Source organism: Cricetulus griseus (assembly GCF_003668045.3).
Source record: "Cricetulus griseus strain 17A/GY chromosome 1 unlocalized genomic scaffold, alternate assembly CriGri-PICRH-1.0 chr1_1, whole genome shotgun sequence".
NCBI classification, from domain to species: Eukaryota; Metazoa; Chordata; class Mammalia; order Rodentia; family Cricetidae; genus Cricetulus; species Cricetulus griseus.
The window spans coordinates 198,116,449-198,143,777 of NW_023276807.1; the positions used below are offsets into that span (position 1 = coordinate 198,116,449).

The window sequence follows — 27,329 nt, forward strand, 5'->3', positions numbered from 1 at the left end:
GTATGTAGTCAGGTATAATAGTCAGAGCTTACAGTTAGGTTAGTTAGGTTTTCTAGATATATAGAGATGTATTTGAGATGGATAGATATTCTTCAAACCTTTCAAAGACCTATAGAATACCTGCTATTTGAATGGTTTAGGGTTTTTTATGGCAGTGAGACACAACTGCTCCTGGCACACCAGTTACGTCTGAGAGGAAGATGGGCATTGAAGAAACTTGTTATGGAGTTTGCTTTCAACATGGCAAGATTAGCCATTTGGGCAAGAAACTGCTCTTTCCTGGACTGTTTGATAAACTGTAAATGCAGGACCCACAGGAAAGTGACTGTTGAACTTGCAAAACAAGACAGTCCTGAAGGGTTCCTGCTTCATTGAGAAGTCTGCCAGACACACTGTGGCCTATATGTTAAAGATGGATGCCCCAATGTTACAGAGCAACTTGGGTGAATGTCCAGGTAGTGAGATGTCTCTGTCAATTCTAGAATTTATATATTATCCTTCTGTGGTTTTTGATGGAGTTGAAGACAAATAGTCATGGTTATAGTTTTCTTTAGTTATTATGAAAGATGAGTTACATATAAGATCTTATATTCACAAAGATAGGATAGATGATAAAATATTTTCCTTAAATCTTCCTAAATGTTAAGGACTAAATATTGTAACTATAGTTCTTACTTGATAACTGTTTTGTTACATATTTTACTATGTTAATGTTAAAATCCTTCTTTTTATTTAGACAGAGAAGAGGAAATGATGGGGAAGGCCTTCTGTGTATATGTTTGTCTTATTAGTTGATAAATAAAGCACTGTTGGTCAATAGGAAAGCAAGATAGGTGGGGCTAGGAGTCGAGGAGGATTCTGGGAAATGTAGTAAAGAAGGAGTCACCATGTAATCCCAGGAAGATAGGATGCTAAGGCTGGTGTCCTTGATAATATAACTCTTTATAAAATATATAGATTTATAAAATATATAGACAGAGCTAGCATATAAGAAATCCTAGTCATTGGCCATCAGCATTGTAAATAATATAAGACTCTGTGTGTCATCTAGGGCCCTAAAGTCACGGAGGAACTCAGGCGGCTGGCGGAAAGAGTTATTGTTACATCTACTTGATAGCTTAGTGCATTAATTTACTTTCTCTTATATAACAGAGTACTTGAAGCTGGGTAATTTTATAAATAAATCAGGTTTATGTTAGTTTATAATTCTGGAAATTTAAGAATGAGGGGCTACATGGCTATGACTTTCTTACTAGTAGAGACAAAGAAGTCTGGGTTAAGCCACAGTAAGAAACACCCAGGATCTTTACTTGTCCAATGTCTCCCCTCTTATGAAGCCTCTGAAATTCAGTCATGGGGAATCCTAACAACCCAATCTAGTCAGTTGCTAAAGGGCCTGCCTCTAAGTGTGTATCACAGTTGGATTAAGTTTGCCCACTTTACATTTCTAACACTTTTATTTCCGATGCCAAATGCTGTGGAATAATCCTTTTGTATTTTGTGAAGATTTGTCAGTCAGATTGGTTTAATAAAAAGCTGACTGATTGATAGCTAGACAGGAAGTGTAGGTGGGACAGCCAGACATAGAGGACTCTGGGAAGAAGAACAGAGTCAAAGAAGTTGAAAGCAGATGCAGAGAGAAGCAAGATGGGCATGCTGTACTGAGAAAAGGTACCAAGCCATGTGGCAAAGCATACATAAGAAATATGGGTTAATTTAAAAATATAAGAGATAGCTAGTGACAAGTCTGAGCTATTGGCTGAGCATTTATAATTAATATTAAGCCTCAGTATGTTTGTGTGGAACTGTTGGCAAGACAGGAATACTCTACCAATAGTCCCAAGCCCTAGTGAAGAAAGCCTTTCTTACATGCCCTCTGCACTTTAAGGATTAGAGCAAACAGATGTCTGACTTACAACTAAGATACTATGGCAGATGTTGTTAGGCAGTTGACTAAAACAGGCTTGAAGAAGTCTGTTAACTATAACTTGTTATCAAAAGGGCAAAGGTACTCATTTCCATGGAGACAATGAGGGTCAAATGCAAGCTAAGGCAACAAGACTTAGTCTCAGATGCTCCTGTTAGTAACAAGAAGGAGCCGGCAAGAAATTCCCATAAATCCAGGCCTCCCATGAGAATCTCAAGTGAACAGCCTCGGAAGACTTCTATGCCATCCTCAAGACCAACTTCAGTGATAAGAACCAACCCTGAGGTGTTAGTGAGGTACCCATGAGGTGTCTATGAGGTGTCCATAAGGTGTCCATGAAGTATCCATGTGGTGTCCATGAGATATGTATGAGATGTCTATGCAGCATGTTACAGAAAAGCAAATCAACTTTCAATACCTTCTACTGGAAGAAACAACCAGGGCCATGGGGGGACCAGCCAAGTCCATGTGACCCTGAACCTGCTTCTCTTCCCTTGCTACACAGCTCACCTAGTATAAGGCTTAGGAAAAAAGAAAAGAAGTTTCTAGAACACTAGTCAAGCTGTAGCAAGATCCAGATAGTGCCAAAAAAAGCATCACAAGAGGGTCAATTTCAGATTCTGGATTCAACTACAGATGCTTATACGAACACAGGTGATTTTGAGACTCAAGTGGCTAGTCAGAGGTGAGCAGTAACTTGATAGTGAGCAGAAAAGCTAGCATTTCATTCAAAGGCAGAAGACCCTGTCCATAGACCAAATTCCAGAAGCAATTGTAAGAAAAGGGAAAACCAAGTGTACTGAAGAAAACAAACAAAACAACTAACACCCATATTTTATAAAAACTAACAGGGTATCCTAGAAAATATGGACTATAATTGGGACATCTTATGGACCAGAAGCCCACACAAGGAAAAGGACTTCAACCATGGCCTTTAAAATCCACAGTACTTTTATGACAAGCATCTTAGCTGACCCAACCCTATAAGGTTGCCATTCGCATTTTACAGAAGACAGCCTGAGGATCGAACCTGCCTTGACTTCCCTATGTTGAAACCGCAGTCACTGGAAGACTGGAGTTTTAGAAATCCCTACCCATGCAGCCTTCTCACTGTTTCCTTTTCAATATATACACCACACGTTCCCACAAGAGTAGGTGACAGGTCACTCACAAACTCTAGAATCCACTTATCTAACATGATCGGAGATGACTTCTCAGTAAATAAAACTGAAATAATTATAGCTGCCAGGCAGGGTTTTTAAGACAGTAACATCAGCTTTGAAATGAAGTCAAGAACATCATAAAACAGCAGGATGCCAGGCTCAGCAGAGGGAAGCCTGCTCCAAACCCCTGCCGGCTGCTCTTTATAGCTGGCTGAATTTTGTTTCCTTCCTTTTAAATAATTTTAGGAGGAGGGGCTCTCTTTGATTATAATGAAGACAAATAAAATCTTGTGCACAGAGAAAGCTTATGGCATAAACCACCAGGTTAGCTACCACTTCTTTTGTTTTTCACTTCCACAAAATATAAAGAAAGCAAACAGTGTAGGCCCTTTTATATTTTTTTTACAGGACCTCATTATTGTTCTTTACCCTAAATTATATGTGCATTCTTGGCTCTATCATTTACTGTACCATAACCTCCAGATATGAAACATTCCTCTTGTTTTTTAAATAAATTCTAATACTTGACCAATTTAATATTCAAGGCTTTACACACAATAGGTTGAGCAAAACCAGAATCTCCGGAACTTTGTCATGTGGGTCACAGCACTGAACCTCACTTCATTCAGGGAAAAGTACCATGTGCTTTTCAAGACCCAGAGGAGAAAGGTCCAAGCTGTGGGATTTCACAGATTGGGCTGTTTGGTCCACACTGGACTAGCATTTCAGTGCTCAGCTTCTCACTGTTTCATGCTTTTCCTTAGCTGGTTATCAGGCTGTAGTCATACAATAGACTATAGTTTTGCTAAGACTGAGTGTAATTTTTTCCTCTCTTAATTAGTTTACTTCTGCCTTTGCAACAAGGACTTCATATACAAGAACTGCACAAGAGCAAGGCAGTGAAATCTCAGCATGGATTTGGTGGGGGAGCTCAGGAAGTCCCACCCCTACCTGAAGAGCTACTGAGGACTGATAGTTGATGGGGGAGGGAGAGCTGGTTTTCTTCAGGAGTAGAGGCCTGGGAGACAACTCATTCCCCAGGAGATGGTCTTATACCCATTTACATATAGGCAGCACTAAGTAGACTCAATAGAGTATTAATTTTTAAAGAGCACATGAAATTTGGAGGAGACTGAAGTCTGTCCTATAGGGAAAAAAATTCTGAAGATGTTTTTGTATAAAGTTCAGGGGTGTTCTACTTAGTGACAAAATGTCTCATACCTTATCAAAACAACATCTTAAAGCAAACCATCACCCCCCAAAGGAATATGGCTACCACATAAGAGCATGAGAGAAGTTAGAACAGGATTCCCAGAGCCACAGTGTTGGTGTGCTGGTACTGTAGCCTACCTTCAGAAACAGCATTTGGAGAATGTTCGCTACAGGCTCGGAATACAACAGCCTTGGGCATTTAGCATCACTAATGAATCAAAGGACTTCCTAGAACAAAATGAAGCCCTGAATTTCTTTTTAGGGCTTAGGAATAAAGATGCTTGTGCCAACACACAGGGTGGGAGAAAGGAATCTGGGGGTCTCAGTATGAACACAGAAATGGTTTACCGTGAAGCCTGCTTTCAGTTTTATGTACTGCACTTCTATTCATCCACCCTATTCCCATAAAGCCAGTTTATTTGCATCTCTTTCTGGATAAGGAACTTAAAAGCTTTTCTTTTTTACATTAATCCTGTATCTTGAATGTTGATGGAGTCATGAAGTATTCTTAGTAGATTTTGACACAGCTATGATTTTGGGACCAATCATTTCACATGTAAGTGAAATGTTGCACTTCTTTCTTTACAGAATGGATGGATAATTCTCTCTCTACCCCCTCTCTTCCTCCTGTCCCTTAACATCCCTCTTTTCTTTCCTCCCTCCTCTCCCCTCTTCTCTATTCTCCTGGTCCATCTCTTTCTCTGCCCACTCCCTTTCTTTTCTTCCTTCTCCCTTCCCGCTGTCTGGAACCTCCAGCTGAACAGAAGATAAACATTTTATCTTCTTATTTTTAGACAGGGTTCTCATTTTGTCCTAACTGACCTTGAATACATAATCCCCACCACCACCCCCTACTCCACCCCACCCCACCCCACCCCCGGCCTCCTCAGTAGCTGAGATTATAGTCTTGTGTCACTTCACCTGTGGTATGGTACATTAAGGTATTTGGACATTCTTTGACTGCCCTAAATTGTTTATTAGGTAAGAATTTTATAAATGTTATGTGTATTCACAGTCATAGTGGACTGGAGAGCATTGTGCCTTCTCCAGGCTGCACACAGTCACCAACAATATTGTGGCTCTTTGAAAGCAATGGCTTTGGGGGCCTGCAGATATTAGTCCACTCATCTCCCTGTGCTGGAGGATTGGTTTAGTGACTCCATGGGGTATCAAGATTTCTTCTGATAGCATTATGAAATGGATCAGTAAGGATAATCTCAGATTTATATGTGGAATCTTCAGCAACTCAGTAAGAATTCAGGACTCTCAAAGCCCAGCTGTTAAGTGTCCAGCTCTCCCCTCAGGAACAGACTGAAAGCTTTAAGCAAACTTCAGCTTGTTAGAACCATGATGGACAGATTTGCCATAAATTACACGCCTCATAGCTGGGCATCTGTGGCTACCATGGTAACGAATCCTGTACGTGACATAACCTACTACGTACTTTATGTAGTTTGGTGAAGGGGGAAGACCTGTGTAGTGCAGAGAGCTTGAGGGACTGTGAGCAGCAGGCCCTCAAAAGGCAGTACATCATATCACATAGACCACTTCTTCCTCCAGAGCTCATGGGTGTATTTGTATGAGTGAACTTGGCTCACTGATAACTGACAGCAGACAGAGAGAGAAAAAGTCTTTCCCATACAATTCCCTTTTTCTATTTGTACATTTTACTTTTAACAAGAGAAATGATGGAGCATTCTGAGACAGTTAACAAAGGCCATGAAAGGTAAAGGTGAGTGTCAGACTCCACCCTGTTGATACTGCTTTTGGCTGGAAGAGTTGTTCATTGATAAGACAGGCTATCAGGTAAGGCTGGTACAATGAGGTGCAAAGTAACACTGATTAATCAAACTTAACACCAGTACAATGAGCCCCAGTCTTTCCTGAAAGATTAATATGATCAGGGAATGATTCAAAGTCTATGTATTGATTCACTTACTCCTTCAATTGATGCCCGTTTTTTTAGGTAAGAAATCAAAGTAGAAAGAAAGACATATAAAGCTGGCCTTCATAGGTTATGCTCTGAAGTGCTACCTGGAATTGTGTTCAGCTCCTTATTAACAGGTATCAAATGTCCACTCTTTGCTATCTACTATGTCACTTTCAGTTAACTTATGGAATTGTCTACTGATACAATTGTACCTCCAGATATTCACTTATAATCTAAGGGGTGTAAAATGGAGCTCACATAATTGTGGAGACAAACAGTCCATTTATAAATGAAGGAACTGAGGTTCGAAGTACTTATGTGACCATCCAAAGTCACCCAAGGTGAGCTGATACTAAATTTAATACTCTCCTACCCCATGATGTCCTGTCAAAGAGCCAGTAATTAAACTATAAATAAATGATCACATATTCCCTCAATGCAATGCTTTAGAAGTGAAATATTATTCACAAAGGGAAAGAATTTTCAGTGTCTGAAAGGAGGAATAATATGAAGGGAAAGGTAGTTTCAGACATTTATGGAAGTACTGCACTTCCATGGTTTTGGGAGGCTCTGCCACTTGCCGCTGAGTCCTCGAGCCCTTCCCTTCAAACCCATTTACCCGCCAAGGAATAATCCTGATTTAAATAAATAACATTTCTGGATGGAGGGAATTCCCAGAAGAGGGGCAATAATAAAACTATTTCTTTGTCGATTCTTCTCCTGTATTTAACTTTTGGGAATATCTTTGTTAACGGAGAAGAGCACACCAAGGAACCATTACCACTGATACAAGGAGAGAATGGATGGAAGAGCCCTCAGCCACATCCCACCAGTATCAACAATTTAACTAAACATAATAGTTATAACCTCCTCATCGTTCCACTTTCTAGGCTTCTGGCACACACTTCTTCATTTCCTCGTTAGGTTTATGGAGTGTTCCTTGGTACATTTGCTCAATATGGTTTTGCTTTTAACTGGTGCATGAGTCTTCTACCATAAGCAGTTAGTAAAATAAAAGAATATATGAAATGAACCAATGTTCTAAGCCAGGGACCTGACTAGTTCTTTTATATAGACATGGTGTGTTTTGTTTTGTTTTTTACATATTTCCCCCTTTCTTTTTTTTCCATCTTTTTTTAATTTGAATTAGAAATAAGATTGTTTTACATGACAATCCCAATTTCCTTCTCCCTCCTGTCCTCGCTACCACCACTCCCAACTAAAACCCTACCTATCACATATCCTTTCTGCTCAACATAGTGCGTTCTTACCCACTGTGACCTTTCAGTTCTCCAAGAATGGGCCCAGCCAGGTACAAGATGCCAACACTAATTCTGCCTGCAGTATCTTCTTGCTCCATGTTCTGGGCCTCTATACCTTCTTGGGAATTCCCTTCAAAACCGGAGCCCCAAGTTCTCCTTTACTATAGTGCCGTTAGGATGGCTTCCCCTCAATAAGTCCTGCAGCTCCGAATCTATCCTGATCTCCTTTCATTCCACCTTAATTTTAACATGTTAAACACTCTGTGCTCAAATATCTTCCATAAAAAGGATTGTTACAAAAAAATCATTCAGGCAATTATTGAAGCAATAGCAATTTGACCTAATCTCTCTCCCAGGGCTACCTGTGTTTCATACAGCAGTAACCAGAGTTGGAAAGGCTTTAAATTAGAGCGTAAGCTCCCTTGTAGCAATGGGAGGGAGGAAACTTGGGGTGGGGTTTTTCCCAGCAGCCATCAAATTTGTCTGCTGATACAGTTGTGCCTCTCTCCTCATGAAACTGAGTGCACATCAGTATGGGTATTCAGGAAGTGAGTTACCAATTGTTATTAACCTTTCTGAAGGCTACAAAGTACTACATAGAACTTTCCCACAACTTCTGTGTTTGCTTTGTACAAGGGAAACTTATCTGCCTTTGCAAATGATTTGACCTAGACACGTGGGCCCAAAGAGAAGGGAAGCCTCAGCAAGTCTGTCCAAGTCCAGGGGGATCACCCTGTGTCTGTCCTACCAACAACAAACTCAACCCCAATTTCTTGAATGAAAAAAAAGAGAAGTTGTCTGTCATGTTGGCACCCTAGTTTTCTGGTTCCTATTCTCTAGGTTGCTAGTCAATAATGTGACTCAATAAAGTCAGGAGTACCAAGGGACCAATTCCAGTGCAATGTGCTCTCAGTACTGAAATGGTAACTGTTTCTGAAATGGAAATGCACAGAACAGATAAAGCTTGCCATTATTTGTTTTGAGCTAGAGCTCAATCTTGAGTCTTAGCAGATCTAAATTATTGCCCCAAATGGAGTTTTGTCGACTTTCAGAAGCTTCTGTCTTCTAACCAAGACACTAAGGACCTGCTTCTGCTGCCTTCCATGACCTCCCATTCCCAGGACTCTTAAACTATTAGAGGCCACCTTGTTTATGAACACGCTCAGATCTAGTTCTTATAGCTGAACTATAAGAACTGAAGGTCTGCTCAGTTCTGGATCACAGTGTCACAGAGAATATCCCACCAGCCATGTCATTATTTATTTTACAGAAGTGAGAACTGAGGCAAGGGCAGACAGCCATGTGCCAGCACTTCGGCAGATATGGAATTCTCACTTGGATCTAGAATTGTCTCTTTCCATTAACCATACACTGTCCCCTGCACCCCTGAGTGGTACATGTCATCAGCACTAATTCAACTGGTAGATGCCCTGTCATAAAACTACCCTCGTAGGTCACTGCTCCCTGAGAGTTAATCAAAGGCTCTGATGTCCACTACTATTTTAAGCTCCAAGTTCAAGGCAAAGCTAGCACCAAGAGATTCCCTCAACACTTTCTCAACCACCAATGAAATCAATGAATGATTGAATGAATGGATATGTTAATATTTATCATGAATACTGTTTTGGTCTACTACCTGAGATTCCAGTGTTCTCTGTCTTCAGATACAACCACTGTGACAACCAAGGGGCATGAAGGACATGGTTCCTGTCCAGTAGAAACCCCAAAGGCCACCTGTGTTGTGATTTGGGATGATGAGTCATCAGAGCTGGAGTGACTGGGCTGAGAAGAAATCATGAAATGTGACCAGGAGGAATGCTACCCCTTTCTGGACATCCCTACAGTGATGTCTTGATGACAGGAGGCAGAGCACACAGCTTGACTGGATGCCAAACATCTGGGCTCAAAACCAAGCAGAAGAGTGACTCAAATCAAAGCAAAGCTAACTGCAGATAGTTCCCATGCCTACTATGTGCATCCAGACGGCCATGGTGATGCAGACATCACCATCAACTCTCAAATCCCTCTGCTCTCTGTGCCAGATGTCTGGTGCTATATTAATCCAAGAGTCATGTTTTGAACTGAGCATCTGTTGGCATATGCTGATGTGCAAAAAAAAAAAATACTAAAGCCATGAATTATTTCATCGGCTTGTTCATGGTGCTTTTATTCTGCTCTCCTGAGAGAGGCTGGGGAAAGCTTTTTCTTAGCCTCCAAGGGTTTCTAAGATGACCATGCCTCCTGGATCCTGTTGTGTCAGAAAGCAGGGACCTGGGTGGTCTCTCACCCATAACTCTAGGGAGAGGATCAGATGAGCTCCTCACCAGAGCATCTAATGTCTCATAAGCAGGTAATGTCAAGAGGGCATCCCATTCGTAAAGTAGCACCCATGATACCAAGATACCAACAAAGGCAGAATGTTCTTTTGTTTCTGGACAATGGAATTGAGTGGATAACTTGCTAGAATTATGACACTGTCTTCTTTTTATAAATGATCTTATCTCTCAAACAATACAAAGCAGGTAAAAGAGTTCTGAGTAGCCTACTGGCAGACAGGCCCTTTCCTAATGTCACCACAAGCAATACAGTCATGAGGAAAGCCAAGGGACTTGCTTCTAGCTTGCTTGAGGCCATTCACTGTTTTCATCCTTCAGTGAGAAAAGCAACCAGTCAAGGGAAGGGGGAGGACTCCTCCATATGTGACAGTGTCTCTGATTGTGGGAAGTCCCCTGGCTGTTGTTACCAAGGTTCTGTAGTCCCAGCAACAGTTGTAATTACTCTTGGCTTTCTTGTTTTCACAATGATGCCAAGCTTGTCAAAATCAAGAGGTATCTCTAGGGGACTCACACCCCATGATACTCAGGGAAAGGATCATGCATGATAAATATGATGAGGAGCTCACAGGTAGGGAAGGGAGAGAGTTCCTAGTCCAGGCTTGCTTGAGGCTGTTCTAAAGAGAGGGTGCATATGAGGAAATCTGGAGAGTTGGGTTTCAAGGTCCTAGACTTTGTGGGTGAAATGTTTTGCTGATTTCCCATTTAAATCTACTGTAGAACTAGAGAAGTGACTCCTGTAACTGGTGTACTTTATAAGCTACCATACTCCCTTATGGCCTCTGCTTAGCCACTCAAGAGTCTTTGGCCCAGGAACATCCCATCCCCACCCTGAATCTCTGCTTCCCCTAGGCATTGGTAAACCAAGAATTAAGGTTAAAACTCCTATCTAGAATGCAACACTGTTCTAGATGGTAAAAGTACACTGGTCAGTGGACATAGTACATGTGGTTTTGCTAGTAGACCCTGGACCAGATTTTCATCCTACTGCAATGACATTGCAGGACTTGGTCATCCCTAAACCAAGGTCATAGAACAAGGGCATCTGTTTTCTCTTCTGAGCCCCATTTGGAGACTCCTGGCTCTATGCAAGAATAAAGGCTTCAAGACAGCATCATTGAAAAGAATGGATTTTCTGGGTGTGGTGGCCTTGATCTCAAATCCAATCCTAGCTCTGGCTATGTGAATTCAAACTAGGCTGACCTATATAATGAGCATCTCAAAAGAGTAAAAACAACAGTAACAGTCACACACCCATGCTGTTGGCCCTACCCTCAAGCCAGCCATCAGAAGAAATGGGCTAGCTGAGGGCCTATATGTCCATCTTTCCTCTTTGTTCTTTGTATATATCTCATCAATGCCTTGCCTCACACTCCCATCCTTGTGTTTTTCTCATTTGACTCTCTTCTTCACTCACAACCTTCTTTGCTATCCATTTTACTCACCTACTACAGGATGGAAACTCAAAGCTCCCAAAACTGCTGTCTATACCCTCTCAATGCCAACCCTTTCATAGAATCATGTGACCCAAAGATGACCCCAACACACACAGTGGAATTGCTCTACCATAGAAGAAGACCTATTTCTGCAAAAAATTTTCAAGTTGTCATTTCCATTTAAAAAACAAGATGATAAAAAGCACACACACACGAGCCATTATTTGTAAAATGCCTACAGATGATGAAGAGGAATGCATACCAATATCCATGCGCATAAACACATATGAGTGAGCGGCCACATGTGGATGCGTCACCCAGGGAGGCCAAGACAAACTTCTCAGATGAGGAGAGTAATTGAATACTAAGGAGAATGTCAGGAATCAAGAGTGACTTCAAATTTCTTCTGGCCATTCTTTATATCCATCTCTCCAGATTTTTTTAAATGCAATTTTTTCTGACTTCCATTTGAATTTGATTCCTACATTAGCTTCAAAACACAGCCACACGGGTAGCAGACATGCAGGGGTTACCATGCAGGGGTCTTGTTGTGGTATGAAAATGATTGCTAGCTGGAAAGGGTGATTTCTCTAGTCCTCTTCTGGCATTGCTTAGCTAAATAAGCTCTGACACGTCACTGCTCAATAGCTTTGATTCTTTCCAGAGTTGACTAGTATTTCTTAGCTATATTATTTAAAATTTAGGTGGATATTTGGAATAGTGTATGCCGTGTCCAAGAGGGCCACCACTATCATCATTCTTTTCTTTCCAGAACATTTTTGCAATGATTCAGTTATACCTATTCCTTTAGAAGTGAACTGATGGAGGCTTATCTAATTTTGTAAGGGGGACAATAGATAAAGTCTACATATTAGTGACAATGCATTTGAGTACCCTCAAATCTGAATTTGCTAGGCATAAAAGAATAGGCTAACTTCCTATGAGTAGTGAGTCAGCAAGGATTATGAGACACCCCCAACACAATATAGGCAATTGATACTGCTGTTGGTTGCCCTTGGGAACTAACTGGTAAAGCCTGATTGCTGAAGATAGTGTCTTGCAATGATTGCCCGATATAAAGATAGCAAGAAGAACTTCACTGGAAGCCTCCTACCTACTGGAAAACTATGTAGGATATTGGAGAAAACCTGTCATCAGCAACATTCTAACTTAGCTATGGGCTCTGAGTATAGCACTAGTTACCAGCCAGGCAAGATGTGCCCATTTAGGATAAAATAGTGGCAAGTCTCTTTTAAGAGTAAGCAATTGCCTTTTGGTTGGAGTTGAGACCTACTTCAAAAGAGGAAATTTACATTTGTTACTGTCCACTGCAGTCAAAAGCCCATGTCTAGGGAGGTCATAGGCCCTTGTATAGACACTATTGCTATTGTTTTGCTCATGCTATTGTTTTGGACATGATATTCTTATCACACTGCCTTCTAAATAATTGTATTTTTACCTATAGATAAGTGTCACTGACAGCTTTAATCAGGGAAACTTCTTTTTAAAGATGCCCATATCGGCTCAAAGTGCTGAGAGTAAGTGGCCATTGAAATGGCAGCCATAAATGGGACATCTGCATCACTCCCTCCAACCCTCAGGTATATTGCAGAACAAATGGTGGAAAATATAATCACAAGAAATGGGGAGTGATGTAGAATGTTAACTCCCAGGAATTGCATGGTGTGTGTGTGTGTGTGTGTGTGTGTGTGTGTGTGTGTGTGTGTGTGTGTGTGTGTTTTAGCAGTTGCACTCCTAAATTCACAGCAGCTATGATCACTTGCACAAGACTGGGCCTTTAAACTCCTGTCACAGAGAGGGAAATACTCATGCAGCCTCACCTTTCTCTGAGGATTTATCCATACTCAATGTCTGATTGAAGGAGAGATGTTTTCATCAGTTGTATAGCCACTTGTCCCATGCTTCTATAAATAAACCCTCATCTACACTCCTGTAAGCAAACCAAGTGAAATTCAGGGCGCCACCAAACCAAATATTAAAAAGATATGGTAATAGAGAGGGGACAGCTTGAGAAGAAAGGAAATAGGGAAAGAGAGTAGAGGAATGTGAATAACAGAAATACATTATGTACATGTGTGCAAATGTCATAATGAAACCCATTTTTACATTAAATAATACATTAAAAAATAAAAAGAAACCAGCTTCTGGCCGGGCGTTGGTGGTGCACGCCTTTAATCCCAGCACTCAGGAGGCAGAGGCAGGCAGATTGCTGTGAGTTGGAGGCCAGCCTGGTCTCTAGAGTGAGTGCCAGGATAGGCTCCAAAGCTACACAGAGAAACCCTGACTCAAAAAACAAAAACAAAAACAAACAAAAAACACCAAAGCAAAACAAAACAAAAAAGAAACCAGCTTCTCAGGCACCAAAGCCCAATGCAAGATTGTCTCACCTCAAATGACAAGAGATCTTGGAAGAATGACTGCCCTGTCTGCCCAATTATAACTGATCAAAGAACTTGGAATGAAGGTTCATTTTCATATCCTTGAATTTGGGCTAGGTCCAGACTTTCAAATGCTACTTTAAGCACTTACTTTAACTTGATACTTAAGCCAGCACCCAAAGCTAGTTCCAAAGCTTCTCTGCCCAATCCACATGCATGTCAGACTTTCTACTGTATGCAGCTCTCAAAGCTGCCATACCATCCTTCTACCAGAACAACTGCAGGCTCAGCTCATCAACTCAGAATACACCATGGGTGGAAAGATCTTTGGGACATTAGAAATTAGTGGGTAAGTCTCTGGTATTGGGATCTTACCGGCCAGGAGGAACTTCAGGTATCTGCTTAAGAGGAGTTGGCTTCACAGAAGAGCACACGTGCCCTTTCAGTGTGTTATATTCTTCTCCCACTTCATCAGGCACAGTTGTTGGCACCCTAACACGTATGTGACGTGTATCCAAGCAGAATCACCCATTCTCACACTGTCAGGTTCACGGGAAGGGATCTGGAATCTCTCTCGGTAACATGACACTGTGCTCCTTACAGTTTCTATAAGGGAACATTGGGGGTTTGGGGATATTGGTGTCTTTGTCCCACCTCATCCATAAAAACTTCTGTGACAACCCTGGCTTGCTTTGCTCTGGCTTTTCTGCCTCTCTGTCTCCCTTATTCCCAGTTCTCCTCACTTTGGCACATACGCAAGACCTTATCTTGCCACATAAAATGTGTTTCATAAACACATCATCCTGCCTAAGAGACACAAGTTCCTCGAGGGCAAAGACCACATTTGATGCTTATTTTCTGTGTCCCATGGCACGCAACATAACATGAAGTCCGGACAAGACTCCGGACATGGACCTGTAGAACTGAGATGAATTTTAAGGAGAGGTTGCTGTTGCCAGGGACAATATTATTTTAAGAATTATCAAAAGGCAGAGCTGGCTGCTTCCCCCCATTCATTTCACCCAAATGAAGACTACAGGCCTTCACACTTTTAAGTGCTGCTTAGCAATCAGACTCAGAAAGCAGCTGGTGACTTTCAACAAAGAGCAGATTGTATTTCAGCAATGGATTGTGGGAATTGATGGATTAGTCACCAGAGACTCTTGGCCAAACCCTTTGGTGTTATCTAGAATAAAGGGTAATTCAGAGATATGCCAAGTATCAATTTCCAATTACTTTCTCCTGACACAATTCTGCCTCTTGCAGAAACTCCCAAGGGATCTGCTGTCCCTTATCAGTCCAGATCTGGCTTAGCTTTCAGTCAAACAGGTACCACTAGGCAGCACCCTATTTGGCCTGGCTGTGACAGTGTTCTCCTCTGACACACAGGTTCCCTTTTGAAGTCTTCAGTATTGGCTTACACTGTCACTGGAGAGCCAGCTGAAGTGTGAAAGGCCTTTTAATATTATTCTGTGAACAACATGTGTCAGGATGGGATGCGGATAACTCCAACACCTGCAGCAAGCTGCTGTCACCAAGGTTTCCCCAACCTTAATTTGCATCTGGATGTTGAATGTGGGAACAAAGACTCCTGCCTGATTTGTACAACTTCAACTGCAACCAGAGGGGAAAGAAATAAGGGTCCCTGTGGCTTGGGCTTTGATATTCAAACACAGAACAGCATTTCCACTCTCCAGATCACAGACAGCAGACCACAAACTAATTTTTAAAATCTTTGGTATTAGGGAACGTAAAAACTGAGGATCTGCAAAAAGCCAGAAATCACATGTCTCCTTTATTACAAAGTAATGGAACAGAATTTGGAAAAACCAGGAAATATCTCCAGGTCCATAAATCAGCCCCATTGGAAGAGAGCACAAATGGCTAGCACCTGGAATGAGCCTTCATCTGCAGCAGGAGCACAGCCTAAAGAATCGAACTCTGGGCCAAGGCTCCAGACCGTGCTCCATGATTAATGACTTGAGTGAAAGGTCTCAGTTGAGGCTGAACAATTAAACTTGTTCCCTCCACAGCCCAGAACTCTCCACAGCAGAACTATGTCTTCCCTGATTGTTCAGACTGACTTAAATGCAAGCCAGCCTAAGGGAGCCTCGGATGTGTCATCATCAGGCTGTGACAGTCAGAAGGGGCCTGGCATTCATCAGGACTACTTTAGTCAAATCATCTGTGTTGATTCTGCCTGCATGCCACAACCTTTAAGCTCCTTTTCAAGTTCAAGAGCCATCTGAAATGAGGCAGTGGCATTGGCTTCAATCTGTTGGTGGGGAGGGAGGAGTCCACATCTCAGAGGGCTACAAACGGACAGCATGTGGCCTGGATCATTTCTGTTCTTTCACTCCAAAAAAACTTCTGAGGGAACTGAAGGCCCTTGAGATTAATGGCTTCTCCTGTGCTGCCTTTATTACCCATCTCCCAATAGGTTTCTCTGCTCTCTTTTGAGTCTTCCAGAGCACTTTGTTTAAACCAGTCTCTCCTCCCAAACTGCTGCTAGACACTACAAGATTTGCTAGAGTTTCATGCAAGTCCCCAGAATGCTTTCTCTTTCAGTGGTGGGCTGAAGATGAGGAGCAAGAAAGTTGGGGGTTCCAGAAACTGATTCTGAAGATGCAGGTGCAAAAAGGAGAGTAGTCAAGGGTTCGGGCTTCCTTGTTTCATTTCCACAAACAGGTCTACCAAAAACAGATAGAGCCTGCATTCCAGCAGGGCCTGGAAGTGTCTGAGCAACCAGATACATTGCAGAGCATCGGCTGTACTGACCCTGCACTGCACTGGTCCTGGTCCTGGTCCTGGTCCTGGTCCTGGTCCTGGTCCTGGTACTGCCACCTCTTGGCTCTCAACTTCATCTACAACCACTTTCCTCAGTGAAAATGTCTGCCTCTAGAGGCCAAAAAAGCACCAACAATAACAACAAAAATACTGTTAGTAATTATAGAGCAGCTGTGGCCACACTTAAACCTGTAGGCTGGGACTTCTTATGAACACCTAAGTCAACTGCCTCATCTCCGTATCTCTACTAGGGCAGATGCCATTTTGGTTCCCATTCTGAAGGCAGGGAGACATGGAGCAGGTGGGTGTCTTGTCAATCAGTAAGGTAGTAAGTGGCTAGGGCAGGCCAGGATTCAATAGGATCTGATCTTCTGTGCTTGATGCTGTTTGGCAGCTACCTCTGTCTCCTGGTGGTATGAGTACTGATACCCTGCTGCTTTCAAGGTGGGGGAAGAATTAACATAGCATCTGATGAGGAACCCAGCTTGCTAAATCCTATCTCTGCCATGCAATGCATAACCCCAAATGGGCTCAAGTCTCTAAGATAGCTTTCTTCACTTATGATATGGTGGGACAATAAGATCTACCTCATTGTATGGAGGGGGGCATGTTGGAGGGGGGATAAATGAAGTCATACATTAGATCTCAGCACAATGCCTACAAAAGACAGGGATGGGGTAATGGCAGCTCTCATCAGTAAGAGTAAGAAGATAAGACAGAAAAAGTCTCAAATTGGAGGGAAGGAAGATTGATATAGAAATGCAGGTCCTTGTAATGACCCCAGAGAACCTAAAACTGTAGGATACTAAGAAGTAGAAATAAGGGCTACTTAGCTTCCTAGCCTTGCTCTTACTATAAAATTCTTAGTATATCTAGTTATTATCTTGGTTTCTCTCTATGAAATGAATAATTTTGTTATTATTTGCATATATATATGTGTGTGTGTGTGTGTGTGTGTGTGTGTTTGTGCACACAGTGTGTGTGTGTGTGTCTGTGTGTGTGTCTGTGTGTGTGTGTCTGTGTGTGTGTCTGTGTGTGTGTAGACCAGAAGTTAATGTCATGTGTGTTCCTCAATTGCTCTCCACCTTATTATTTTGAGACAGGGTTTCTCACTGAGCCCAGAGTGCACAGATTCAGCATGACTGGCTGGCCAGCAAGCCCTGGAGATCCTCCAGCTCTCCAGCTTTAGGGTTATAGGGGCCACATTGTTGCACTTGGCTTTTCTGTAGATTCTGGAGTGATGAAATCAGTACTTCATGTTGGTATGGCCAGCACTATACAAAGTGAGTGATTTCTCCTGGCTTCCTAATTTTAACTTCAAAAATATACTATATTGAAATAGAAGCAAAATGAGAAGTGGTCCAGACTGAAGGAATTATAATAATCTTCCTTTACTCCTGGTACAATGGTAAGGCATCCATGTCCTTTCTGGTCCTGTATGACTGCTCTGGAGGGAGGCAGAGGTTGTGCTCTGCATTCTCCTCATGCTCTTGGCAACCCCTGACACATCACATTCTCCGCATCAATAAGGACTAGTGCCAGTTCACACTAAATTGCCTTTGACTACATTTAACTGATCTAGTATTTTTTTATGATTCTTTCCTGTTGTACCATTTTTCACTTTTGACTTTATAATTCTCTGCTGACTTTAAATAGTGCTTTAGCAGACTACCCTGGGTGATTTTTAATAGAGATTTAGGGGCTAGGTTGTGTTGTGGTTAGCATTCAGTTTCTCCTTCAGCAACAAGGGGAAATTAACTAGGTGGTTTTGTCCCGAGTGCCCATTTATACAGGGAATGGACTGACGGTTTATCTTCTTCCCAGCCTTGTAATCATGACACTGCAAAATGATATTTAAGAAATAAAAAAAAAGAAGTATGTAGTGATAGCTTCCATACCACAAAACGGCTGCACAGTGTCTCTGTAACCGTGCATGGCTGGGACAATACACTCACAGCATTGGAATTACTTACTGAGTGACAGGGAAGATTTGAATACATTCTGTCTTATGCCGAAGACAATGCTTTGGACTTCTGAAGATGGAGACTGCAAATGACCCTATGCCATCATGTCAGTGCTCCTTGCTGGTAATCCATCTACACTGTCTTGGGTCTTGATTACATCCTTCCCAAAAAACACTGAAGCCAGACAGCCTTCAGACCTTGGAGAAGATGTGTGAGGAAGAGACTGATTACATAGAAAGCCCTTTAAACAAACATTTTGTGCGTGCACACACACATCACTATGTGTGTGTTGGGACGGGGGGGGGAGTGGTAATGTGTTCATGTGAATATACATGTTACAGCCAGAAAACAACATCATTGTCAATTCCTTAGGTATCAGCAAACTTTTCTTTTCATAGGTGTGCAAAGTCTCTCATTGGTGTAGAGATCTCCTGTTACGCTCAACTATCTGTCCAGCAACTTCAGGATCTACATGTCCCCGCTTTCCTGGTACTTGGGTTCCAAGAACACTCAAATTTATTTTTCTATGGATTTTCTATGGATTTCTATTGGTCTGAGGATTGGGATAGAACTCAAGGCCTTGTACTTTAATAACTCAGTGATCACATCAGCCTGAATATTTTTTGAGACGAATAATTGTCCTGAATTAATTATGTCTTGAAAATACAAAACCACTAATTCAGTAAAGATTTGAATTGTGTCACTAGGCAAAGATCATTTCACTCTAAAGAAACAGAACAACAAAAGCAAATTCCTAATATTGTCAGCTTTATACACATCTATAGACCCATAATCATCAAGCTTAGAAACAGAAAAACCCTATGGGCTTTCCTTAGTGGGTCACACTTCTCTGCCTCCTCTTCCAGCTGCTGTAAATGCTACTTTGAGACCTTAGTTTTCATTTGCCTGGATTTCTTCATGGGATAAAGTCCCTGTAAAAATACTGCTTCGTTTTACATTTTAATGCCGCCACATAGTAGTGTTCTGTAAGTTTCCCTTTCTCTTGATTTTGTAATTTAATCCATAGTAAATATCATTCTCCTTCATTTAATGAATCATCTTGGTTGGTCCCGGATTCCTGCACTGATTTTGTTTTGTTTTACTGCTCTAGGCTGAGTGACAGGCATGGTCCCCATTGCTCTAAGTGTGCTTGCTTTCTCTTTCTGGGGTAGATCCCTAAGATGTTCAGATCTTAGATTTGTTATATATTCAAACAGACGAGAAGTCAGCAAACTATTTTCCAGCATAGATGAGCTACCTCACACTTCCACTAGAATAATTTTTTGGAGTTTCTGTTGCTTTTTGTGCCTTTTCAGCTCTAGCTTATTGACATAGTTTTAAATCTCTTCTGAACCAGTGGGCAAAATATGTGCATTTTATGGTTGCAATGTAAACATCAATGCTTACTTCTTCATAAGCAAATAAGTGCCTTTTCAATAACTGGAAATGAAATTCTTTATAGAAAATAGGCAGGTATGAGGGATAGGGGCAGTGTTGAAGTGGACCTTCCTTCGATCCCCAGTACATTTATGGCAGCTTACAACTGTCTGTAACTAGCTCCAGGGGACCCAGCACACTCTACTAGCTTCCAAGCAGACCGTGTCCATCCATGCACACAAAACATTCATGTAACAAGATAAAAATAAATAAATCTTTAAAAATCACCATGAAATATAGTCTTTGCATCGAGTAGATAGGAATCCATGTCTCCATGGATACCATGTATATAGATACATGGAAGTCACTGTACCTGTATTATGCTTACATCTGCCATCCATCTGTATATTGACAGTGGCAGTGGCAAGCTGGGTCTTGTGAGCCAAATCTAGCTCACCACCTGTTTTTCTAAATAAAGCTTTATTGGAACACAGCCATGCCCACTTGCTTACACACCACCTCTGAACACTCTCACACTCTATGGCAGGAGTTTGGGTAGTCAGAAAGACCATCTGGCTGGCAGAGCCTGAAATGCTTACCAGGCCTTTATAGTAGAAGGTCGCTGACCCATGACTTGGAACATCTCCATTTATAGACATGGATGCTCCAAACTGCATATGGCCCCTCAAATCGATTCCTCCTGAATGTCATTCTTCATGAAATGCTTTTGCCTTCCACTAGGGCACTCCAGCAGACAAACTAGGAATCATGTCATGCTCTTCTCTCTGATTTACTACCAGCCACGGATGGTCCCCAATTATTCACCCTTCCTTTCCATGCTCCATTAAGTCCCTTCTCTGCCTCCATTTCCATCTCTCTGCTCAAGCCTTCCACTCACATGGACAACACTTTAAACTAATGAGCAAACCCCCACCTGTCACCATTCTCCCATGCAAATGGGATAGCAAACCACTTCTGACATTTTATGTTTATATATTTGAATTTCTGTCTGCTATTTCTTTTTCATCTTGAAGGTTTATGTGAGGCCCCTGCTGTCTCTGCATGTGCTAACAGGACTTTGCATAGCTGATACTTGATAGTAACTGGGACTGACATGGCTACCATACCACTAGTCAGGAGGGTCTACACATAGTGGACAGTCTCTTACAGCTCAGGGCTGAGAGGACCAGAACAAAGAGACCCTCACTGATACCATTAGGGTAATGCTTTTCAAACTTCTGTGTGCAGAAGACTCCGGAGAGCTCATTCAAAACAGCAATACCAGAAGGTGCCCCAGCTCCACTGAAGCAGAATCTCCAGAAAAGGATGCTGAAGTGCTCATACTGTGAATATGTTCCTTAGCATATTCTTACACAGACTAGAGATGGACTTATCTAATGCCAGCATCCTGCAGCTGATATTATCCCACCCTGCCACATCACCCATGATGGACCAGTATATCCAGACTCTTTCTGTGTACACCATATCTTTTCTAGGCTTGTTCACTTCCCCTGGAGGCCAAGAAGCCTGGATTGAGGGCATTCTCCTTCTTATTCTACACCCCCACCCCTCCTTCCCTCCCTCACTCTCTCCTCTGTGTGTGTTATATATATGATGTATGCATGCCTGTGGTATGCACATGTGTGGATGCAAGTGTATATGCTGGGACGCAAGGAGAGTCCTTCATTACTCTCCAGTATTATCTTCTATTATCCCACCAAACCTGGAGATAGGCTGGTAGTAATCAGGGCCCAATGATGCTCCTATCTCTGCCTACCACAATCAAACCTTGGTATCACAAGACCACACAAAGCCACACGAAGCTTTTTACATGGGTGCTGGGATCTGAACTCAGGTACTCAAGTTTATGCAGCAAGTACCCTTACCTACTGAGTCATGGCCCCGACTGTATACTACTGCATACTATCATTTTATCAAGGCTGCCTTCTGATTCCTAGCCTCTGTTAATGGTGCTCTGGTATTCTCCTGCCACAAGCTATCACTTTCCTGTGTACCTTCCTATATGTACTGCCCTTTCCTGTATGGACTACCCCTTTGCTGTATCCCTTTCCTGTATCTACTACCCTTTCCTGTACCACTTTCCTGTATGTAGTACTTGCCTTAAGGAAAAGACATGCAAGCATTTGTGCAATGCATATATTATCAGAAAGCTTGTTTTAATTTTTACTGCCCTCTTCATTTTCAACATATTACAGATCATTTAATATGTAAAAAACCCACAAATGCTAATAGAAGGGTTAGAGCAATGGCAATACCAATAAGATTCTCTTAGTATTTATTAGAGATTTTTCTTATTAGACTTAATTTTTTCCTAAATTGCATGTGACCCATTATCATTATGCTTGGTAGATAATATAACAAAACAAAATTACCAGTCCATTTGACTCAAGGAGAACATCCAAGGTTCCTTGAGTTTTATAACACCAAGCAAAGCACAGATTTAAGGAATTTTTTTGTGTGTGTGTATGTGTGTTAGGGGTCTATTTTCCCCAGAGGCATGTAAGTACTAAAATTACATTGGATTGTGTTCTGCTCTCAGTGGGTGAGAAAGTGCAGTCAGTGGGGTGTTTACCATTCTTTACTCCCATTTCGTGCAGTCACAGGGAATCATCTCTCAGGTGGTTGGTGAAGTTCACTAGATACTCAGGAGCCATCTCAGGCGCTTCTTTAAATGGTATCTATATTTAACCCGTGACATCATCTATAATGTCTTTGGTGTCATTCACCTATATCCTGCTCATGGTAATTTAAATTATAGGCATAACAGATTTTGTTATGCGATCCTGCAGGTCAGGATCGTCATGTATCTGAATGTATTTTTTAATCTCTCCCCACACCCTCCCTCCCCTGTATGTGTATGAGGTATATACATGTTACGCAGGAGGGTACAGACAGAGGACAATGTCAGGTGGTGTTCTTTGCCTTGTTTGAGACAGGGTTTCTTTGTTATTCACTTCTTGCTATTCCAGGCTAACTGCCCTCAAGCTTGCAGTGAGTCTCCTGCCTCTGCTTCCCTGAACCACACACATGCACACACGCATGCATGCTCACACACACACACACACACACACACACACACAAACACACACAAATGGAATTTATCCTGCAGTTATGTTGTTCATGTATTTGAACACATAGGGTTCAGTATAGGGCAGATGGGACTGACTTTCTGGAGGGATGGGACATACACTGGAACTTGGATTGAGTAACATCCTAACATTCCAATCTTCAATTTCCTCATATTTAAAAAAGTGGATAATATCTGCCTTCTGGAGATGTTCCTAGGATTAAATTATATCATCAACATATATAAAATACTATCCCATTGCCTGGCTTTAAAGAATCATTTGGTACATTTGCAGCTACTGTTATCATGGATATCCTTGCTGTGTGTGTACTTTCCTGTGTTCAGTAGGTCAATAAGCTGTGCAAATACACATAGACCTAGATTATTTTTCTGTTTGTTCCTTTTTTGCCAGAATAACTGATTCATATGAATCCCCTCAGCAGTGACACAGTGCAGACAGTTTCCTGCTGATCATCAACACTGGGAGATTTAGGTCTGAGGAAGAAGAGGAATGCTGCACAGAAAGAATTTTCTAATCACTTGGCCTTGGGGAGACAAACCTGCAAAGCCTCAAAAGGAGTTATAAATCAGTCTTTCTGGGCCTTGGGAGTGGTGATATAAGCATGAGTTATTAAAATTCAAATACTGGAAAAGCCCAGTCTTTCTGGGCTCCTCTGCTCTTTCCCACCACAATCCAGTTCTTCCCCTTGATGGAACAATGGCTAGAAATTGTGCCACTATCCTTCTCAAACTGTTTCTGATAGTGTACACTGCATAGATTTTCTAATAAGTATGGAGAGAGAACCCTTGCTCATGTGAAGAGTTCAAAGATGAACATATTGAAATTCTTTCTGTCATTTCTCAATTCATAGACATTTGGCTACTTTCAATGTTTGTCTAACACCTTTCCTCTATAACAGTATTTCTTGTGTGTATGTATCATTTTGAGTAGATGCAAACATTTACATGTGTTTGTAATGTCATATAATCCTGGAAAGTTCTCCTGGAGGTGAACTTCCATTTTTAAATGTGAGGAAGTTGAAGATTACAAAGCTAGGATGTCATTCACTCAATGTTTCAGTGTGACTAAGTGCAATTATTCCTTCTTTTCCCCCAGGGCCGAGGATCAATTCTAGGGTCATGTGCCTGCATTGCTCCACCACTTAGCTATGCAGCCACCCCACTGAGGAGTGTGTTTTAAGACCTAGTTGCATGGTATGTGTGTGTGTTGTGTTTGGGTGTGCCTTCAATAGTCTGAAGAGTTCACTCATCAGTTCCCCTGGAACTGGAGTTACAGGAGGTTGTGAGCCTCCTAACACAGGTACTCTGGACTGAACTCAGGTCTTCTGAAAGAGCAGTAAGCATTCAGCCACCTGGTCATCTCTCCAGTCCCTGATCTATGTTGGCATTTGTTTATGGTTACTTCATTATCAATTTCTGTATTCTTATAACAGATATACATACCACAATTGTCAGTGAATCAATTTCCAAACAGTGCTCAAGTCCACTATTCATCTCTGACTTCACTTAGATAAGGATTTACTTTGAACTTTTTAAAAGAAGATCATTTGCATAATTCAAATATGCTTTTATCTGTTACTTCAGAAAGTATGCAAATCTCATTTTTTCTTTTCACTGCTTTCATGTTTTCTCTTTTATACTTAAAATCTAATCCATTTGTAATCTATCTTATTGTAAGTGTGAGGTATGGATTCATTTTTTTTTCCCAATTAGCTTCTCATTTGACCTGAGAGCATACATTAAGTAGTTCATCTTTTCCTGGAAAGTATGTCATACACCAAGTTCCACATGCAACTGAGTCTAATCTTAGACTTGCTATTTTACTCCAAAAAATCTGTAGGTTTGTTTTAAAGTACTACATTGTTTTGATTATCACAGCTTTACATTTCAGGACTTTAGGGTGTGGGTCCGTCCTACAGTACTTGCTTAGATCCATTAATAGCTGGGGTTATTGATGCATAATTTTAACCCTGGAACTCTGGAGGCAGAAGCAGGTGAATCTCTGTAAGTTGCAGGACAGCATGCTCTACACACAGAGTTTCAGAGCAGTTAGGACTGACACAGTGAGACCCTTTCAAAAAGAGGAAAGGGCCAGGTAGAAATTTAACTAAGCCTCCAGTTGTGGAAAATGCAAACAGGTAAATAAACAAACCTAGCATTGCAGAATAATAGTTATTATATTTAATAATCATAATTGTACTTGTTATGCAGAAAGGTTCCTTCCCCTTTTTGTTCCAGAAAACCAAAGGTATTTTATTTGCTTTTTTTCCAGTACAAACTTTAGATTTAGTTTTCAATAAAAAACTTTGGTTATTACATAGTTTCATAATGAGTTTATAAAGTAGTAAAAAGTAATTGGTTGTGATAGTTTGAATGCAAGTGGCCCCCATAAGCTCATAGGGAGTGGCAATATTATGAGATGTGGCTTTGTTGAAGTAGGTGTGGCCTTAGAGGAATTGTGTCACTTTGGGAGCAGGGGTTTGGGGGTCTCCTATGCTTAAGCTATGCCTAGTTCAGTTAAGTTCCTATTGCCTGTGGATCAAGATGTAGATTTCTCAGCTCCTTCTCCAGCACCATGTCTGCCTGCATGCCACCATGTCCCACACCATGAAGATAATGGACTAAAACTCTGGAATCATAAGCCCTTCCCCTTCCCAATGAAATGTTTTGCTTTATAAGAGTTACTGTGGTCATGGTGTCTCTTCCCAGCAATAGAAAACCTAACTAAAACATTGGTCTACTTATGGTCTGAATGGCATAGGGACCATCTCTGTGATATGTAAAAGTCAGCTTAAATTGACACACAAGAGCCAATTTATATGCCTATATCTGTATTAAGCAATATTGTGCAGGCAGCTTCTAATCAGCCATGGTGGGAATATTTGCAAATCAGCAAACACTACAGAGAGAGCAGGAAGAGCCTCCAGTGACCCCAGTTGTTAAACTCCTAACATGCTGCTGGTGAATTTTATCTCTGTAGGAACACTTGTAGTTGGTGCTTTTGCAGAGACAGTGACAGGTCTTCATGAACCTCATTATGTCTATGAAAATCAGTCTTTTAACTTTCTATGTCTTCTGGAGTCAATTTTGGGAAATTATATCTTCCTAGAAAATTGTCAGCTAGATTTTCATAGTATTAGTCAATAGTAACTCTTACATTTCTTTTAGTTTTTTCATGTTTCTGTTCCTTTATTTTGCATAATTTTATTCTCTTTACTTTTCCATAGTTGAGGTGATTTAACTTTTTTAATCAAAGATTACTTTTGAATTGTTATATTATTTTGTTTTCTCCTTTATTAATGTCATGTTAGCTTAAAAGCCTCATTCCACTTTCCTTTGGTTTTGCTGATCTGGTTTCAGTCAAATATTTAACAGAGATGGTATTCCATCGTGTACTAAAAATCCCACATGTAATCCACTGTAATCCAATACTATATTATTTTAATTAGTAAATTAGTGTATGCTTGATAATCAGTATTACAAATTTTTTCTTATAATTCTTTTTTATTATATTCAAGTTCCTATTTTGTTCATTTTCCATATTTATGTTTATTCTATTTTCCCATTTCAAATAAAACACTTTATTTTTCAAATCAGCATGTATACTTAAAGTGACCTCTTTCCATCTAATGATGGTCTTAAGTCTGTTGGTATATTGGGATTTCATTATCCTACTTCCTAGCAATCCTACAGTTTAGGTTTTCAGGTTATTTTGACTTGAGATTGAAGGATATTGGAAATTTTCTGATGAAAATAAGCTTGTACAATCTGATTTTGTTCTTCCTGGTTTTATTATACTGTGACCTGAGTGATTTTTATACAACCTCTACTTGTGAAAGTTTGTTGAATTTTATCCAAGGCCCAGTATATTACTGTGAAAGATTGAATTTGCTAAAAATGAGCAGGATGCCATTTCTAATCCCAAAGACTCTTCAGGTTCCCTGGCCACACAGTCATGGAGAAGAGTCTGTCTGCCACTCTTAAACCTGGACAAGCCTTTCATGAATACACTGAGAAAGGGGAAGAAATGTCACATGACTTCTGAGATGAGGGTCAGAAAAATATACTACTTAATCCTTGCTCTTCATCTTTTTCAAGATGCTGACACTTGGAGCTCTGCCCATGCCATGAGGATGCACAAGTGATGTACAGAGAAAACCCCACCAAGAAGCCCAGACAGAAAGCAATGTATATCATTGAGAACATGCAAGCACATGAATCTCAGCTAATCTTAGCTTCCAGATTACAAACTTTTTACCAAAGTTCTGAACATTATCAAGCAGTGATAAGAAGTTCCCAGTTCCCCCACTTGGAATTCTGACTCTCAGAATAAGAAAACATTGCTCTGTACCACTAAACTTGGGACTTACTTGTTATACAATCACTTTACCTGGAATAACAATGATATATACACATATTTTAATTTCATA

At 41.0% G+C, this 27,329-nt stretch overlaps 1 protein-coding gene and 1 pseudogene across 1 annotated transcript in view; both read right to left on the minus strand.

Annotated features, from left to right (window-relative positions):
• The window catches only part of Lrmda (leucine rich melanocyte differentiation associated), a 438,138-nt gene that overhangs the window by 153,018 nt on the left and 257,791 nt on the right, over window positions 1-27,329 (minus strand). The window lies entirely within an intron of this gene.
• Window positions 5,302-20,467, minus strand: LOC118239631 (annotated as a pseudogene).